Source organism: Pollicipes pollicipes, unplaced genomic scaffold (assembly GCF_011947565.3).
Source record: "Pollicipes pollicipes isolate AB1234 unplaced genomic scaffold, Ppol_2.1 Scaffold_6138;HRSCAF=7277_pilon_pilon_pilon, whole genome shotgun sequence".
Classification (NCBI taxonomy): Eukaryota; Metazoa; Arthropoda; class Thecostraca; order Pollicipedomorpha; family Pollicipedidae; genus Pollicipes; species Pollicipes pollicipes.
Window position 1 is genome coordinate 73,289 of NW_023596818.1, and position 13,931 is coordinate 87,219.

General features: G+C 50.8%; 1 protein-coding gene across 1 annotated transcript in view; it reads left to right on the plus strand.

Annotated features, from left to right (window-relative positions):
• The first annotated feature begins 6,490 nt into the window (after positions 1–6,490).
• LOC119105998 (echinoderm microtubule-associated protein-like CG42247) overlaps positions 6,491–13,931 on the plus strand; it is a 32,540-nt gene continuing 25,099 nt past the window's right edge. The window contains exon 1 of the mRNA XM_037229594.1: positions 6,491–6,505. The gene's annotated coding sequence lies outside the window, so the exon portion shown is untranslated. The remainder of the gene's footprint in view (positions 6,506–13,931) is intronic.

Here is a 13,931-nt window from a genome sequence, read left to right on the forward strand (position 1 = left end):
TTGAACCGCCGGCAAAGCCCTCCGCCCTTATAGCCTCGGATGACGTCACCCGTAGTGGGCGGGGCCAGCGGCCGCCGGCCGGCGAGCCTGGCGCCGCCTATGGAAGAAAGTTCGAGACTGGTAACTCCGACAGCAATCGGTGGCGTTGGGCGCCAGTGTCCAATGACCTTCACAAACTGCGTGAAGGGCCTTGAACACCACACTTCCACAGCGAACCAGCAGCCAGAGCGGACTCGGCTATCTGGAGCCGTCGGGGACCATACTCCCGAAAATGACGATTTTTGCAAGTTTTTGAATGTTGCCGGCGACCCTTCGGAGACGTCAGTACTACATTATGAGTCTGAGGTACACATCAGATGACTAAGGTCAGAGAGATACAGATTTTCGCGTATGGCAACAATCGTAGAGCTCGCTATAATTCAACTTCTTTTGCACAGCGCTGCTTATTGGCCTGGCCCGGGCATCAGGCGTCCTTGTGATGTTGGGCCATGCGTGAGGTTGAGGCGGAAACATGGACGTAAACAGGCCTCATATATCCTTCAGTGCATATCTGTTTTGGTGCTATTTGACAGCTCAAAACACACAAAAAGTGGTGCAATCTGCTCAAATGGTGGCAACGCAGTGCCGTGGAGAGAGCAGCAGTTGGGTAGCCCTCGGTTTCGCGGGCTTCAGCTCTCAGCTTGCAAGTACCTCACCAAATATTCATATCAGATCGGTGCGACTACACCCACCCAGGCCACCTCAGCATCTTGTTCCGCCGGCTCCGGTACGTCACCCCTCTGCCCGCCGGGCCACAGTCTCGTACAGGGGCCGGCGCCCAGCGACCTACGGTGGGATCTGGCACGCCGCTGACGACCACGTCCTATAAGACAGCCACACTGCCCGGGCCGGGGTGCTCACTCCATGCACGTGACGCATGTCACAACAGGCGCAGTCAATCACCTCAGGACACACATGGGTGGGACCCAGCTGGAATCCAGGGTCACGGAAAACGCGCACCGATAATGCACCGGAAAAACAAAGGTGAGAGAGGACTCGCGCGTACCATTCGGCCAGGCAGGACTCCGACTGAGCGCCGGTCGACGCCACCGGAACGCTGACTAAGCCACAGCACGGAGCCGCCCGCCGGGACCATTCTCATCGCCCTCCGGTGGCTGCTGCACCGACGCACGAGACCGGACGGGTCACGAATAAAATGTACCTTGGATGAACTCGAGAAACAAGAGCGGAGGTAATGTTGTTAATAAGGGACTATCCCTAATTGCACGGGTAACTATGTGCATGGATTTTTTCTAAGAAGACGGGGGTGCTGGTGCCACCAGATTTGATTATTGGAAAATGCACGTAAGCTGCAGCCGGAAGTTAGTTTGTCTTATTGGCTAGACTCATGGCTGATCCGACTGAAACATTCGTGACAACAAATGCTCTGAACAACACACACACGCGCGCACATACACACACACAAACACAGACATGCGCACACACACACACACACACACATACACACACACACACACACACACACACATATATATATATATATATATATATATATTTATAAATCTATAGCAGCAAATGCAAATGCAGCCCCGGATGATCTGCTGCCTTCGAGTCAAGATAGGTGTTCAGTGCGGGCTTTTTGTAGCCCACAGAACGGCATGGCTGATAAGTCGCTGTCACACGGTCAACTCAATAGAAATCGATTCCTGTTAGTGGTCGTCATTGGCCATTCGTTAGCTATGACGTTCGCCGGCATTGGTGGTTCGTCGTCTGTCCCAGGAACCGCTACAATGTCAATGGCGTCTTAGAGATCTTGGGTAAGCCTTGCGTACGTGGCTGCCTATCACCTAGCTGTTGTATGAGATTTTGATTCATTCTGTGTATATTCCACATCATTTCATGAACAGCCAGTGAGCTTGAACTGTACATTCCTTGAATGCAAACGCGCTTTCCTTTCAGCCAACGAAGTTTCAAGCAGCTTTGTTGGCCCTTAGAAGAACAGGAAAACATTAATCATGATTATGTTTTCATACAAAACCTCTTGGCCTTGTCCGTCCTGAGAGCTCAGTTGGTTAGAGCGCCTGCCTTCCGATCCACTTACCTGTAGCGGGGTTATTACAGGCGGGTTCGCATCACTGCAGGTGCTCGCTATTTGGCTTTGATAGGTATGGCCTGCAGCCGGCGGCAGCGGCCGAGCTTCAGGCCAGGTAACGTCGGAGGGCAGGACGGACTGTGCCAGGCACTGCAGCATTCAACTTCGCCACCAAATTCTGCCGTTGGCCAACCATTGCACCATAAGATGGCGGGAGGCAGTGCTCACAAGACAACCGTTGCTTAGCATGAGCTCTGATCCCAGAAATCCATCCACTGGAAAGGCTCGTATAAATTTTAAAAGGAAAGTCGTGGGTCTCAAGTCCGTTATAGGCGCTCTTGAGAAATTTAGAGATTATGTAACTGCTCAGAAAACCAAACAGTTGCGAGAAAATCAAAGGATAACCGGGAATCCAGGTATTTTTTTGGTTTAGCCTCCGGCGCAGACAGCAAACAAAAAACATTACCGAGAGGTGTGATCGTTTTGCATGTCTCGGTGTCTGCACCTTTCTGGCCGGCCAGTCAGGTCGTTGCCCCGGGTGCTGTGTTCGGCCTCGGGGAATGGGCCGCCGGCCGCGCTAGCTTGCAACATGTGAGCAACACACAGTGGCGCTTTGAAGCAGTTGCTACGGTTGCCACTGGATCCAGCCCTATTTGCGCGTGTTTAAAAGCCACAAAAAAGGAAACTACACCCCCGGTGTCGAGCCATGACTTCTGCCGGACTTAGGATGCTCTGAAGGCATCCCGTCTGGCAGAAAACGGAAGGTTATTTAATAGCTCCCGAACAGCGCAGTAATAGCAAGGAGGAACGTCATGGCACAAATGGGGTGTACTGGATGCTGTTTGTATTTCGGGATCATTGCACCTCATTCCAAACATAAACACAAAATCGCCAGAGACGACAATAAAAACAGCAAAGTATATCTGCCACGAAAATATGGCATCCCCTACTTCTGCGACGAAGTTCCGCTCCCGTCCGTAGTGAGCGAGTCTGCCTAGCTCAACGGCTTAAACTCTGGCTTCATTTCTCAACCATCCAAAAATCATATATGGACGAAAGCTTCAGATGCCAATGTGGCATTTACCGTGACGGTTGTTTGTCGTGTTAGCATCGCGAGTTATTGTGTAAAATTCAACAGGGTCAGATGTATGCATCTTGAATGTGCGGGTGGAGATTTGCATCTATTGAAGGGGCGGGGCTTCTCGTACATCCAACAGCACTCGTCTCAGTCACGTCATCACGCTTAACCTCGATCTAAAAACTCCGACTAAAAGCAAGGAGAGCAGTGGCTATTTATAACACAAGCTATCTGTAAATATGCAGTTGTCTTGCAACCTATGCATTGTGAACCTCCGTCCCTGTCTGCATGGCTTCACACATGCAAGTTGACGTGACTTGATGCGACAAATTGATGTGCACACACACACACACACACACACACACACACACACACACACACACACACACACACACACACACACACACACACACACCACACACACACACACACACACACACACACACACACACACACACACACACAAACACACACACACACACACAAACACACACACACACACACACACACACACACACACACACACACACACACACATACACACACACACACATACACACACACACACACACACACACACACACACACACACACACACACACACACACACAAACACACAAACACACAAACATATACACTGGCGAAGGAAAATGTGGCTACAGCCTTCCTGAACGCTGCAGTTCAAATGACGTCATTCTCAGAGGCGATGGCTCAGTGACGAAACATGAAGTATTGTGACAAACACGAACGCAGTCGGAATCCTTCGCATGCGCGCGGAACGGTAGGTTTGAGATCCATGAGTCGGAGGGTAGGATAATAGACGAAAATAATAAAAACTATCTATTCACATTAGCACTTCATGCTATTCACATTTAGACGGTCCCGTTGTGCAACCATTGCTTACTTGCCGTTGTGTTATATGTGCTGATGAGTTATCTTTTAATGAATTGCTCCGTTGCTGTCAAAGTTGTGTGAGCGACTGCATGTTTAATGACGTGAGAATGTGGTCGCATTGTTGCTATCTTTTGATGTTGCATTCTAGCTACTATTGTGATTGTACCGAATCAAACAATAAGCTGTTTGTTAGAATGATTCGTGAATACACTGGACTGAACTGAGCTGAATGCGCTCCTTTGTCCCTGTCAGTATTGCTCTTTATGTTCCTCCCGCGAGCAAAGCAGAAACACTCATACAACGACCATGTCTGCACGGGCCAAAACCGAGTCACGTGATACGCAACACGAGTTGGCGCCTCCACGCGTCGACTGACGATATTGGTTCATGGTTTTGCCGGAAGATGTCGTTTGCTGTGTTCAGTGGCCGTTTCAAGGACCGAAGAACGCTAGTGTACCTTCAGCCGTCAGCCGTCAGGTTGGATGCACCTGATCGACAATCCTGCCCTTAACCCGTCTTACACTCAATGGCGCTTCGTGAATACTCCATTTAGCCGCCTCGGAAATACAAACTCAGGAGTGCCTAACCGCTCGGTTTTGCGGTGCGTTCGAACGGCTCGAGGATGACAGATTCAGATCTCAGGCAGAATCCGGCAGCAAAGTCTTCCCGATGACATGGTGATCGACTGCACACCCATGACGTCCACGTATACCACGTCATAACAAGCCATGACGAGCTGGAAGACCCACGATACGGCTCCACTTTGCCCAGACTGTCACTCGTCTGTCACACATACTGTGGGGCTGTCATCCGGTGCAAGAGGCGAAGCGGATGACTGGGCGCTCGATTTGCAGCGTAAAACCTGGGCTTAAATATCGTATAGCACCTGTCAGTTAGTCCTGTCGCCGCAACCATCAAGGCAGTGTGCGACGCCAGCGATCCTGCTGGATACATACCTTTATAACTAATGAAGCGGCGCTTTTTGATGCCGCTATCTTTCCCCTCGGAGGCTTGCGGAATGCTTGTCCTAGTTTAACATGCACGACAGTTGATCGGACGCCCTTGATTTATTTTGAAATCAGACACCACCGTCCTCCCCAAGCGACATAAGTCATCACGCGGGTATCATGTCAGCGTGGGTGCGATTTAGGCCCGTCGGAAGTAATCGTGTCAACACACTTGCTGTGCTCGTCAGCGGACCATTAACTTCCCCGACGAGCAGCCGTCCGAGCGGCTGTGGCCCGGGTCGCCCGCCGCCGTCCCCTGTAAATGCATGCATGAGGGGTGTCGGCGGGTCGGACGTCACCCAGAGCGCGCGAGCACGACCAATGCGGGGCGCAGACCCTGGTAACGCGGCCAAACACGAGCGGGCGGGTGCGCCGCGCGGGGAGGGGACCGGCACAGTCGGCATCCGCCGGGGGCAAGCACTGCGGGCTCAGCGCGGCGCCAGCGCGCCTGGGCCTGCAACCGGCATCGATTACGTACGGAGGCGATGCCGTCCGGTAGCCGGGACGACCGTAACAACAGGCGGCGGCGGCGGGCGCCGCGCCGCCCCTCCTGGACGCCGCCGCACATCACCGTGACGGACACGGACGCCGAGGAGGACTGGGCCGAGCCGGCCGGCCGCGGCGCGCGCGAGGACGAGCGGGACACGTACCGGCATTGGGAGGAGGAGGGCGATGGTGTGACGCGCATCGACGAGGAGCCGGGCGAGTTTGAGGAGGCGTGGGAGCACGCGCCGCCGCGGGAGGAAGCGCGGGAGGAACCGCCGGGCGAGGAGTGGGAGGACGTACACGAGAACGGCCGAACACCGCCGGAGGACGCTTCTGAGTGGAGGCCAGGGGAGGAAGAGGACGAAGACGAGATGCTGCTGCAGTCGGCCGTGCCGTACGCGGCGCACGGCAACAGCGACAACGAATGGGGCTTCGGCCACTCCCGCTCGGCCTCACGCATGGAGAGCGCCGACGAGGAGATTCCCGAGGAGCTGGACCAGCCGCGCCGCAAGCGTTACAGCAACGTGGCGCCGCGCGTGGACAGCCGGCGCAACAGCGTCAGCATCAGCCACACCAACAGCATGCAGGACCTGAGCCAGCGCGCCAGCCTCAGCCGTCGGAACAGCATCGCCGTGGAACGGCGCACGAGCCTGAACCTCAGCCCGCGGCCGAGCACGCCCGACGCCAGCACGCGCTCCAAGTCGCGCACGCCGTCGCGCTCTCGGGCGCAGTCCCGGCTGGCGCTGCGCAAGGACGACGCCGGCTATGAGACCGACTGGGAGAACGTCGGCAGCCGCTTCGCCGAGGCCGGCGAGAAGTGGCGCGCGCGCCGCGTCACCTTCTTCAAGAACGGCGATGCCTGGTTCCAGGGCCTGCAGATGCGGTTCGTACCGGGACGCGACTGCGCCTCGCTCGAGGTGCTCTGCAGCAAGATTTCCGAGCGACTTGGTGAGTTCAGTGACGCTGTATACCTCTACCAGGCCTATAACCATTGCTGTAACTATAACGTCACTATAACTGCCTACTCTGTGAGCATGCGTTTGTGTGTTGGCGAGGGGTTCTGTTGTTGGTGCCAATGTCTAGATATTTACAGTTAGCTGGGTTTATCCCCTCGTTCTTGTGTGCTGCTTTTCACCTTTTGACTGCTCCATCAATCCTGTCCCGTTTACCTAGGTGTGTGTTGATTTGTTCGCCTGTGTTGTTTAGTCATCTGGGGACGGTGTGCGTGGATTGTTTCATGTGGTTAAGAATGAGCTTAATCCAAGCTATCGTTGTTAGCATCGGGTGGTAATCAATCGTGAGTTTGCAGGTCGAGCTTGTCTTAAAATCAACTGGCCAAACTTGCAGTTTTCAGGACCCCGACCTTATCCGTTCAGCAACCACGCTTTGGGTGAAATGTGACGGAATTTTGGTTGCATCGCCGGACCGTTATCAGCAACAACTGCAAGAATTTTTGTAACTTTGCACTCTAATGTTGTCAGAATATTTCCAGGCAAGCCGTCTGATACGGCGTTATTGCGATGTTCCAATATTACAATGCCGCCAGGATATGATCTTTTCCACTCGATGGAAGGGCTTGTCTCACTTTTTTTATTGGGCTTTCAGTTGAGTTGGCAGGTGGTTATGCATGGAATATTACCCATAACCATAGCATATGCGCATAATACTTTAATTCAATGTTCAGCTATTGGAATTGAATGCATCAATCTCTATGGTTCATTTCAAAGCATGGTCCCCGAAGGAAACGAAATCTTCGATGTGTTGAGGAATGACGACACCGGCGGCCAATGACTGGCCGCCAACCGCTGCTGCCGGTCGCTGGTTGGTTGCGGATAACGCAGCGCGCAGTATGACGCAACGGGACCGAAAGTTTTCTGTCGTAACATGCGGTGTTACCGCGCTTCCAGCAGCTTTTGACAAAGCAAATAGCTTTCTGATATCCATGATAGGTGAAACGTGTCCCTGAACCTTAAATGCAAACATTAGAACATCGTAAACAGCATAAGAAAATGGGCTGCACTTGGTTTTGATCATGGTCACCCAGGCTCGCAACGAAACGAAACAAAAGCACTCAACGGCGAGAAAAACTGACAGTTGTACCGACAGTTGTACCGACAGTGTAGTCTATAGCGACACCAATGCTGGTCTCGCTACGGAACGACACTATTTGCGTTATGATATCGCTACGGGACGACCCCATTCGCGCAATGGTGTCGTTACGGGACGACACCATTGGTGCAATGGTGTCGGTACGGGAGAGCACCACTAGTGCAATGGTGTCGGCACGGAAGAACACCATTGGTGTCATTGTGTTGGTACTGGACGCCAGTGATGGTGTCGCTACGGGATGACATCATTGGTGCAATGGTGTCGGTACGGGAGAGCACCACTAGTGCAATGGTGTCGGTACGGGAGAACACCATTGGCGCCATTGTGTTGGTACTGGACGCCAGTGATGGTATCGCTACGGGATGACATCATTGGTGCAATGGTGTCGCTGCAGGACGCCAGCGATGGTGTCGCTACGGGCTAGTCCTCAGCGTGGCCAATGCCACCTTTTGCAGCCTCGTCCCGAATGTCACACGTTGGGGGCCAAGCGGGGAGAGATTGATCTGTGGCAATTATACTGGGTTGTAGCTCAAGTGATTTTGACCAATATCCAGCTAAGACATTTGCGTTTTTATCAATGCTCTGGTGCCAATCACCAACCAGTGGGTTGGCCAGAGCTATAATACTTTCAAGCAAAGCGATGTGGACATCTTGGTGCGAAGACTATAGTTAAGCAAGCCTATTCTGACTTCTAAACTCACCACAGCATGTGTTCCAATGCACTTTTAGGGAATATTTGCTTACACAGATAGACAGTAGTATTAGTTTTATTCCTCGGAAAAACCAGAAGAATGGAGATATAGGTTTTGGTTTTTAATATAAGAGATTTGAGATTTGATGTTTGAGACATTTTATAGCTCCTGGTTTTTCCGAGGAGTAAGGATAATACTACTGTCTAATCTGTGGGACTAATGCTGCTCGTTAACGCGCCGAACAACTTACGGAATATTTCCTTACATTTTAAAAAGGTGACTCGCCTCATTTGCTCAGGCGTTGATATTATTTACGTGCTTGAAACACACGTTTGTTGTCACTTCACTCCGCCAACGCAGGAAAAAGCGTTTTGCTGATTTCAATCTAACTGTGATATACTGTAGAAGCTGGTCAAAATGTGAATGCTTAACATGTTTATGCTGAAAAAGGTACTCCATATTCCGATGCATCAGGTATAAGACCAGAACAATCCAGACCACTATCAAGCGTAAGACAAGTACGACGGAACCACCATCAGGCGTAAGGCTAGGACGACGAAGCCACCATCAGGCGTAAGACCAGGGCGAAGGAACCACCATCAGGCGTAAGACTAGGACGACGAAGCCACCATCAGGCGTAAGACTAGGACGACGGAACCACCATCAGGCCTAAGACTAGGACGACGGAACCACCATCAGGCGTAAGACTAGGGCGACGGAACCACCATCAGGCGTAAGGCTAGGACGACGGAACCACCATCAGGCGTAAGGCTAGGACGACGGAACCACCATCGGGCGTAAGGATAGGACGACGGAACCACCATCAGGCGTAAGACTAGGACGACGGAACCACCATCAGGCTTAAGGCTAGGACGACGGAACCACCATCAGGCGTAAGACTAGGACGACGGAGCAACCATCAGGCGTAAGACTAGGACGACGGAGCCACCATCAGGCCTAAGACTAGGACGACGGAACCACCATCAGGCGTAAGACTAGGGCGACGGAGCAACCATCAGGCCTAAGACTAGGACGACGGAACCACCATCAGGCGTAAGACTAGGGCGACGGAACCACCATCAGGCGTAAGGCTAGGACGACGGAACCACCATCAGGCGTAAGACTAGGACGACGGAACCACCATCAGGCGTAAGACTAGGGCGACGGAACCACCATCAGGCGTAAGACTAGGACGACGGAACCACCATCGGGCGTAAGACTAGAACGACGAAACGGCCATCAGGCGTAAGACTAGTACGCATCGGCTGTAACATATCACCATGTCGTTTCCAAATGGGTTGCACAACCTGCGAGCTAACAAAGCTCGGTGGCTTGCAATGGCACCTAATCTCAAAATCTTCTTATCACCTCTTCCACAAACACACCACCAAAGGCTCACCTTCATGGGTCACGAGCGAAGAGCAGGGTATAAAATTCATGGATGCTGTACGTTGGTACTGCGGTACCTACAGCCGGTATCACATCAGAAGCGGTAGTACGCTGAGCCTGTGACTTGGCGCGCCACCGCCGGAACTCCGTCGCAATCGGAACATGATAGCCTGTGTTGAATGGGTCGGTAGCTGGTAAATACCCGCGCCAGTATCACCTAAGCTCTGCTGACTCTGACTTGGCAACGACGCTTCCACGCAGGTGTCAGTACGGTGACGGTACCAGCTTTTTATATGCAAGAATTCGTGCATTATATGCATTATAGCGACGCCTCACTCGAGAAGGTGTTAACAATACAACTTACAAAATTGGATAAGGTTCGGGCGTTTAAGATTCTGGGGTTGAAAATGATTGTTTGAAACAGCGCAATAAATTAACATGCAAGCATTTCAGTCGCAGATATACATGTTTGGGAACATCCAAGAATTTATGCCCCTCATGTAAACTTCGAGGTAAAAAACTAGGTCAAAGGAGGGAGAACTCGATATCACCGGAAAATTACCGGTGGATTGGCAAACTGCAAGCATCATAACCCTCACAAGCGCAAGAGCTAACGTCATTCAAAACGTCCTGACCTCTCAAGGTCACCCTTCGAGGTCAAGCGCGGGCTCAGAGGACGGCAAACATAATATTATCCCCAAAATACCGGCCGATTTAAGCTTGCAAACATCAAAATATTCAGCACAGAAAAACTAGCGTCCGTCAAAATGTCCTGGCCTCTCAATGTCATCTTTCAAGGCCACACCCGGGTTCAAAGGACGAGGGAGTCAACATCCAACAAAAATTACCGGCCGATTTAAAATTTCTAAACATCAGAATATTCACCACAGTAAAACTAGCGTGTGTCAAAAAGTTCTGACCTATCAAGGTTATTTTTTCAAAGTCAAACTTTGGCTCAAAGGGCGGGAACTTGATGTCAACCAAAAATTACTGCCTTATTTTAAACTTTAAAACAGCAAAATATTCAAAAGTTTAAGGGCAATCGTCCGTCAAAACGTGCTGACCTCAAAGCCAATGGTGTAATCCCTCAAGGTCATCTTTTAAGGCCAAACCCAGGCTCAGAAGACGGATAATTCCATGTCACCCACAAATTACCGACCGGTTTTAAGCTTTGCGGAACCAGAATATTCGCTACAGAAAGGATTAGCGGCCATCAAAAAGTTTTGAACACTCAGGGTCATATTTCAAGGTCATACGCGGGCTCAAAGAATGGGTAACTCAGTATCTTCCAAATCTATCTACCGGCAGATTTTAAGCTTGCAAGGATCAGAATATTCAACACAGAAAGAGTGCATCCGTCAAACTAGCCCCCGTTTGCTGAGCCCACGTTTGGCCTTGAAGGGTGGCCTCGAGAGGTCAGGGCTTTTTGGCGAACGTTAGTTTTTTTCCGTGGTGAACATTCTGATGTTTGCAATTTATAAATGGGCCAGGAATTTTTGGGTGGTTCGGAGTTCCCCGTCCCTTGAGCCTGCGTTTGACCTTAAAGGGTGACGTTGAATTGTCAGGATTTTTTTGACGGACGCTGGATCTTTCTGTGGTGAATATTCTGCCGTTTGCAAGCTCAAAATCGCCCCGTAATTTTGGGGTGATGTTAAATTCCCCGTCCCTTGAGCCCGTGTTTGGCCTTGAAATGTGACCTTGAAAGGTCAGGCTTTTGAAGGATAGCTCGTTCTGTGGTGGATGTGCTGGTGTTCGCAAGCTTAAAATCGGTCGGCAATGTTGGGTGATGTTGAGTAATCCGTCGCTTGAGCCTGGTTTTGACCTTGAAGGGTGAAAATGAAAAATCAGGACTTTTTGACGCACGCTAGTCCCTTCTGTGTTGAATATTCTGATGTTTGCAAGTTTTAAGTCGGCCGGTAATTTTTGGGTGATATGGAGTTCCCCGTCCCATGAGCCCGCGTTTGGCCTTGAAGGGTGACCTTGAGAGGCCAGGACTTATTGACGGACGCTAGCTCTTGTGCTTACGAGTAATTTGATGCTTACAGTTTGCAAATCGGTCGGTAATTTTTGGGTAATATCGAGTTCCCCGTCCTTTGACTAAGCTTTTGACCTCGTAGGTCACATGATATTGCAAAATAAAGGTCATTTTCAATGTTCTCGTGCCGTAATTCACCTTGAGGCCCTTTTTTTTAGAGAAACTGGAACTCGTCGCTGAATAAATCGCTCGATGAATCGCCAACTTAACGGACATCACAAATTTAACGTATGTGAAACGCACATTTGCATATACAAGCACTAGCGTGTACGAACCGTTGTTGCGAACATCTGCACTTGCAAACATTTGCGTGCGGGTGTTTCCGCGGGAACATTTACCTTTCGGACATATGTCATATAAGTATCATGGCTTCATTACGATCACAGCTCTGTGTGCGATCGTGGCAATAAGAGTTACGACATCCCTGGTGCATGGGCCTTATACCCAGATATTGATGTCGAAGCATACGAAAACAAGTACGCTGCCAGCAGGTATACTCACGTAATCAGCACCGTTTGCATTGCCAAAGTATCACTTATGGTGTTGGCGATGAGCAAATGCTTCTATGGTGTGGCAATGCATGGAGTGTGTTGAATGGTTGGTGCAATAACGGTGATCGCGAGCACTTTGCAAAACGTGCTCGGCTGACTGGAGCATACATTTGGGAAGGCGCTGTTGTTGATCGAAACTTCCTAGAGTTTGATACTCCTTGGTACGTGCCGGAGGCCAAATATGAGTCGGCACAATCACAATGCGCCGTTAATGCCGGTGTAAATTCCGCCGACGCGGAGTGACGTCGCACTATTACGTCGCCTATCACGTTGCTCGTTTCGTCGGCTCGCCGGAAACATGGCAGCAAAGCTTCCACGTGACGTCACACAAACGCCGGTGCCGGTCGTGCAAAATCTTTGGATCATGCTCGGTCGGTCTGACAGGGCTGTAGTCTGTCAGTTTCTAACACTTACGCGAGCATGTGAAGAGAACGACCGTACGGCACCTTTTAAATTGGAAACACCTGATATGAGTCGGCCTATACATATTTGTTCTTGATCTGTGATAAGTCATCGATTTGAAATATCCAGTGTGAGCAGATGCAATGACATGATGCGTTTTTTCAAAGCCATCATGCAAGGATGGTTCTGCTGCAGGCAATTGCTAATCGACCGGCATAAATGATGGATGTTGCTGATGCTATACATTGTATACGTGGTCCGATGATAACTGAACGTACAATGCAATGATAACTGAACGCCTACGAATTGCCTTCCTTCACCACGCTGACTGAAGAAGAACTGAGCCACCAGCAAAGTCCCCCCCCCCCCCCCCAGGCGGGGCAGAATTGTGCCACTGGGTGGTAGGAGCAGATTCTGCCTGTTTGAACCGATTTATTTCGGTCTTTTGTCAAAAACACTTCAACAATGGATTAGTGAGTGCCTTATGATTTATAATTCCTAAATCAAACAAGTGTTGCGTCTGTTGGTGGATCCTGAGATGCATCCAGTCCCTCCCCAGGCAAGCCCCCCCCCCCCCTGAGTCCTTACAGGAGACCCTGATGTGCTTCAATTATTTTAATTCGCATCTCTCCAGCAATTTTATCGATAACTTGAGGCATAGTGACATGGATATTGTCACTCGTGTCACATTCCAGACATGGATAGTATTTAAGAGTTCTCTGGCGGTTCTTAAAATGTTTAACAGGGTGTAAAAACCTTTGAAATTGTAACCGTTTAATCGCTTGGTATCTCCCCTTGTAGAGCATACTAGGGACATCGGTTGCCTGGAATCTCCGATGCACAACTGATAAGGCCAAGGCCGAGACAGTGGGCGAGAAGTAAACAGCTTTGACGTAACCATGGAAACGGGACGCACCGTCGTATGTGTCAATCGATGGCCATGTGGCCAAGCTCCCGTCGTGGGGAGGGGTAACCAGACCAGTAACTGTCGTCGGAGTGGTCCAAGGGAGTGGAACGAGGCTCGCCCGGGAAACAGAACCTATCAGCGAGGTACTGTATTCTGGTGCTTGCTGTGTGCTGTGCTTGTTTCTTTGAATCAAGAATTGTGTCATACTCTCTCCCTGATCGAGTAGGCGTGACGTGGTCTTAGCGTTATTCAGCGTGATTCATGTTACCCCATGCACTGTCCAAATTTT